Source organism: Cebidichthys violaceus, unplaced genomic scaffold (genome assembly GCF_023349555.1).
Source record: "Cebidichthys violaceus isolate CVI_PGR_0920_01 unplaced genomic scaffold, fCebVio1.0.p SCAF_6, whole genome shotgun sequence".
NCBI lineage: Eukaryota > Metazoa > Chordata > Actinopteri > Perciformes > Stichaeidae > Cebidichthys > Cebidichthys violaceus.
In genome coordinates, this window is record NW_027176816.1 from 14886198 (window position 1) to 14892347 (window position 6150).

General features: G+C 36.2%; 1 long non-coding RNA gene across 1 annotated transcript; it reads left to right on the top strand.

Annotated features, from left to right (window-relative positions):
* Nucleotides 1–206: 206 nt before the first annotated feature.
* Nucleotides 207–2473, top strand: LOC137889693 (uncharacterized). The gene is made up of 3 exons (XR_011105234.1): nucleotides 207–359; nucleotides 1772–1861; nucleotides 2086–2473. It is a non-coding gene; the product is annotated as an uncharacterized lncRNA (long non-coding RNA).
* The last annotated feature ends 3677 nt before the right edge of the window (nucleotides 2474–6150 follow it).

Below are 6150 nucleotides of genomic sequence, written 5' to 3' on the forward strand. Positions count from 1 at the left end.
AGCAGCCGGAAGAACAACGGGTCGGTGCCACAGGAGAACGGCATCAAGAAGCACCGATACTGCTGCATTGCTGCACCGCCTTCCATCTGCACTGTGTTATTTGGATGTTTGTCGCTGCATTGCATTTTGTCCAGAAAGTCTCCCACTAAATCCAGTACAATGTGTTGGCCAGGGTCATAACTCTTACTGGTTTGGGTTGGATAGTTGTTTGATGAACCCTGCTGCCATTTTTACATGAATAGTAATTGGAAGCTGTGAGGTAAAAAAACCTCCCTTCCTCTTTTCTCTCCTCTTCCCCAGGCACAACGAGGTGTACACATGGAGTAACCCTTACTGCTGTATGCACAACATCATCCTGGGTAAACTATGGATCGCGCAGTACGGCACTGTGGAGATCCTCAACCACAGATAAACTACGCATGGGAGATGTAGTTCTATTTTATGTTCATAACCTTATCATTTGTAGATATAAGTTTATTGTCAACAAAAGATAGAATACCAGTAAAAAAAAGGGCAATTATTTTCATTGATTAACTTCATGATTGTTTTTCTATTTATACTTTAGTTTATAAAATGTCAGAAAATAGTGAGAAATGCTCATCACAATTTTCTTAGTGTTCCAACAAACAGTCCAAACACAAACAATATTCAATTTACAAAGAGATGAAATTAAGAAAGGCAGAACATTGTCATTTGAGAAGCTGTAACCAGCAAATATATGATAACTTTATAAATTACTTAAACAATTAATTATATCATATGTTGGGATTAATTTTCTTTTGTGTGACTCTAATATGCAATAAAGGTAATTTAAAGGGGATTCAAGTCATCAATGGAGCTGATTGACCTTTATTGGTGCTCAAGAGCGACTACTACATCATTGAGCCTCACACACTCTCCCCCCAGTCTTCACCCATGGTTGTCCAGAGTTCGGCTCCTCAGTTCTTTAGAGGAAACTGAACCACAGTCAAGTTCAAATAAAACCCATTCAAAGTGACACTGTGATAGCTGTTGCTCACAGAGCTATTCAGTGTTCCTGCCCGGCTCCTTCGTTGACTCTGATACTTCAGACTGCAGCTTGTTTACTCTCTGCATGTCTTCTCAGGCAAACAATCCTCTGGTCTCTTTTTTAAACCTTTGTTTATCCAGGGAGGCTTGTTTTAGTCTTACTTCTGTCACACGTTGTGTCATAGTCACACTGTAGCACACATTCAAGGAGCTGTGAAGCAGTCCAATCAAAGTCTTGTACAGTTTGCTGGTGCTGAGCTTTACTGTTGCTCTGACTGGATAAGTGCCTCACATGGACAGCAGGGAAAGCTTCATTGACATTTTATTTTCAATTCAATTTATTTTGTATAGCACAAAATCACATTTTCAGTGCCAGATCAAACTGGCAACCTTTTTGTCACAACATCACACCACTGAGGAGGGTTTGAATTAAATTATACCAATGATGCTCTTAATTCTAATTGGTAAAAGTACTCTTTTTTATATTAAAGTTAATTGTTTACATACATGCATATATTATGTACATTCAATTTGACAAACACATTTGTTTGAATTTTACATTCAAACAAATGTATGTTTAATGTTTTATTGCATATTCTTTATTAAAACAAATAAGCTAAAATAACAAAAACCTCCAATATGCCAGTGTCTAGGAATTATTATTTAATTTCACTTTTTACGTAAAGTTATACGTTTACTGGGAAAAACAAAGCTATGGAAGAAATGCTGATTATTTGTTCTTCTCTCCTATTTTCTCCTGCAGCACTGGAGACAAGTGTGTGTTGAATTTCAAGCCCTGTGGGATGTTTGGCAAAGAGCTGCACAAAGTGGAGGGATACATCCAGGATAAGAGGTTAGTAACAAACTGTGAGAGTGAACTCTATGTCACCTACAGCATGTATATTCTCTTATTTCATAGCATGTGAAGTTTACAAAGTTGTTATACTAATCTGGTTCTTCCTCATCTCCTCTGCAAACCTCTTCCTCTTAATTCTTCCCAAACTGTTTCTTCTTTTTTCTCCACTTCTTGTCTCTCCTGCCTTTATCTTCTCTCTTGTTTCGCCATCTTGCCCCCAGCCCCCAGCCCCCAATTATTCCTCTATACTCTTCTGTTTTTGGTGCTCTGTCTGTTTCTCTCTCCAGTAAAAAGAAGCACTGTCATCTATGGGAAGTGGGCCGAGTGAATGTAGAGTGTCGACCCTCAGGCCTACGAGGCCCACAAGAAGTCGGAGAGACATCAAAAAGCAAAAAAATGTAAGAACAAGTTAGAAAATCTGTGAACTGGCACCTGTATTGCTTTTATTTCTCCCATATTCTGAATATTATTGAACTGCTTGTGAGTGAAAAGTGATTGAATTCATAGTATTTAAGCAATTGTTGGTGAGAACATTGTACCAGCTGTTTTATTTTCGGGTGGGTGGCTGTAAGGGGTCATATCCAATCTGTGAACAATTTGAGATTAATGTACGGGGGGAAATGTCGACTAATAAAATCCTAATTTCAGTTTATAACCGCGTCTCCTTTGTTTAAAATGAAATTAATACTAAAGAAAATATTGGCACAACTCTGATTACTGAGTCAAAACACACAATATCAACCAGTTGTCACTATTGACTGCAGTCTTCAGTGTGACAGCTGTAAAAAAAACAAAGAGAGAAAACAAATCACTTGTGCAGATTATTAAAGATAAAATGTCTTTCTTTTGTATTTAATTTACAAGATAAATCAAGAGGATGTGGTTTGATAAAGATTGAGGGACTAATGTTAGAATCACATGCTCATGTCAGGCCTTTTGAGGCAAATCTAACTCTGGGCAATATAAATACAACTGATTTAATTTGACTGATAAGTATAAATAATTAGACTTGAGATGTGTAGTTACAGAAGTAGGGAATCCTTTAGTATTCTGTGTAACATATGACACATCTGCAAAAGTTACAAAATTAAAAATATAGCTTAAAAAGTCATGTTAGCATTGTGGCTGTAAGAGCAGGGTTAGCACAGATGAGAGCTGCGGTTCATGTGCTGCTGGTCATTCCAAACTGGGACGAAGACTTGGTGCAAAATTCAAGAGGAGACCAGTAAGAACCTACAGCCAGAGATGGGCAGTATTTCTATTTCTTGTATTTGAAATATGTATTTCAATTACTTTTGAATATTTTGTAATTTGTATTTGATAGGGCCGATAAAAAATCTAACGTAATTTGTAACAAAATACTTTAGAGTGGAGTAATTTTATATTTAAAATATTCAAAATACTTTCTCCATGAATCAAAAAACAGTTCACGAGTTCAGTCTTCAGATCTTCAAGTTCAACGGATTGTCTGTCAAGGTAAATATTTTGAGTGTGACAAATGTCAACTAGCTTGATGTATAATTTATGTCTGGGTCTGGCTACATAGCCTATTGTACATACATGGTGGTGGTTATAATATCAAGCTAGCAATTGATGCTAACATGCTAATGACGCTAGCATGCTGTCTAGGCTAGTGCATAGCCAGTGTTTAGCAAGTTAACTTATCAGTGGAGTAGCTAGCTATAGGAAGAGGGAGATTGGGAGCTTGTATGTTCATGATCACCGTATCAAGAGACGTCTGACCATCTAATCTTGCACTATATTACAAGTGATGCTGTAGCTTCTCAATGTGAATGTCATAATGCCACATCAATTACTGGCAGATAATATAGTTCACAGTTAGCCAGGCTATGACAGCAGATGTCCATTTGTTCAAAAAAACATTAAATATCCAATTTATTTTATTTAAAAGGCATATTATGAAAGTATTCTTAGTTTTATTATTTCATACATTCTACAGTTGGCCAGGTGGACAACATGTCTCAGTACAGTCATTTATTTAGGCTCTTTACCTGTACAACTGGTTTTAATTCTATATTTTGCTTTTATAGTATACATAGGCCTAATGTGTGATGCTATTCATATGTGATGAATATTTTCTTGTTGATACAAAGCCAAAGTTTATGGGCTGTTAAGTCCCATTAAATTTTTTTATATATATACATAATCAATCAAGTTGTTGTCTTTTAATAGCTTTGCTTTAGTTACACTGACATTCTGTGACTGTTCTTCCTTTTTGTGGGGTTCACCAGAGCTTTGTGTACATTAAATAGCCCAAACCTGAATGCTCTGCTATACCAAATTGTGAGAAAACGGAAAATCTATAAAATATATTTTAAATACAAAATACATGTATTGTATTTTGTTATATTTTCTGGTACCAGTATTTTGTATTTTATTTTAATACATTTATTTGAGGGGTATTTTGTATCAAAATACATTTTGATGTATTTTTGCCCATCTCTGCCTACAGCCTTGTTAGTGGCTGTGACGTATTACTAATGCAGAGCGGTGTTTTGAGCTAAATGCTAACACCAGCATGCTAACATGTCACAGTAGGAAAAGCGCAGGTGTTGCTAATAATGTTAACGACGTTAACCTGTTCAAAATTAGATATTTCTGGACCAAAGTGGTTGACTGAGAATAAAATAAAATAAAAAAGATAGAGGAAGGAAACTCTCTTCCCAAAGAAAAATATTTCCCACGGCCCCCTGCTGAATGTGTGCGAGTGACATTGTGAATGAAAAACAAGCAAGTTTAATGAGGAGCATTGCATCTTAAACAGGTCATGATGGTATTGATCCCTGGGGCAAAAATTAGATATTGGGCAGTTTCATTTGTACTTTCTACCAAGAAATAGTCTCTAAATGGTCATGTCTGCAGTTCATTCACATTAACTAGGATACTGAAAGATCCTGAAGATATTTTACTGTTTCTTTTGTTGCAAACCAACCCCCGAGTGAACTCAAAGATTGTATGATATTATTCTAGAATGTATGAAACTTTGAATCAGGATGCAGGGGAAAAAAAGTCAAAAACTAAAATAAGAGCTTACACAAAAGTTTTTTTTGTTTTTCTTTATTTGTCTTTTCTTTATTTTCCTGATTGAAATGTATTGTAGGGTCATAATTTGTCATTCATCACATTACATGGCATAATGAACCAGGTCTACTACACCCATTTACAGGAGGAATACACGGAAACATACACAAGGTTTTACAATGGGGGAACAGGAAGTTTAGCTCATTGCATTTACAACAGTGAATGGAACACTTTGTAATCATTTGTAGGCTTTCAACCTTTTTCTGTATTTTATTTTCACCCTCTTTTTTTCATTCAGTTGAGTTATTTTATATCTTTTTTCTTTTTTACACGTCTCCATTGTCCATTCGCCATCTCACCCTCGTCATCTCCATCTCCCCAAAAAATTACATGGAGAGTCTTAAACAGTCCACACGAGCCAGCCACATACATACACAATTTTGTCATTTATGATTCAAATCAACAACTGCTCTTGTTTGTTATGTAGGTTTTGTTGTTTTTGAATGCACACAAAGCACAAGTTTGGGCCGGGAGATTCAAGCTTGCATACGCTCCAGCTTGTGTCGCTGTGTCGTGTGCAAAGGCCTCTCTCATGCCCGTGTGCATGTTTGAGATTTACATGTTGTAAAGAACGTCCTTCATTCAGTGTGGCTTTGTGGCACAAGGCAGTAATACTGCCTGTGCCAATGCACACTGACTGTAATCCTGCAGGCTTATTCAGTGTGGCTTTGTGGCACAAGGCAGTAATACTGCCTGTGCCAAAGCACACTGACTGTAATCCTGCGGGCTTATTGTTGGAATGCTGATTCAGCATTCCAAGTATTGTTATCCTAATCTTTATTCTTCAACTATTTCTTCCGTACGTATTTTGGCACTTAATAACTTCAGCATCTTTTCAGCTACAGAAACCGTTCAAATATGAAAATGTTCAGCTTTTTCAGGAGAGGGGTGCTATGTCTTTTTATGTTTCTAATCTTTCAACTTTTTTAATTATTAAGCATTTTGCAATTTTTTTTTGAATGGGATGTCTATGGAGAAACTTTTCAAATCCTCTTAAACTTGTTCAACTTTCAGATCATTCTACTTCCTCATACTTTCAGCTACAGACACCATTTAAACTTTCAAATGTTGAGAAAACCCTGATCAATGATTGTATGTTATAATCATTTTGATATCTTTTATACTTTTTGAGCTGTAGCAATTTTGCTTTTATGTGTTTTTCAGTCCTTTTCTGCTTTTATAAT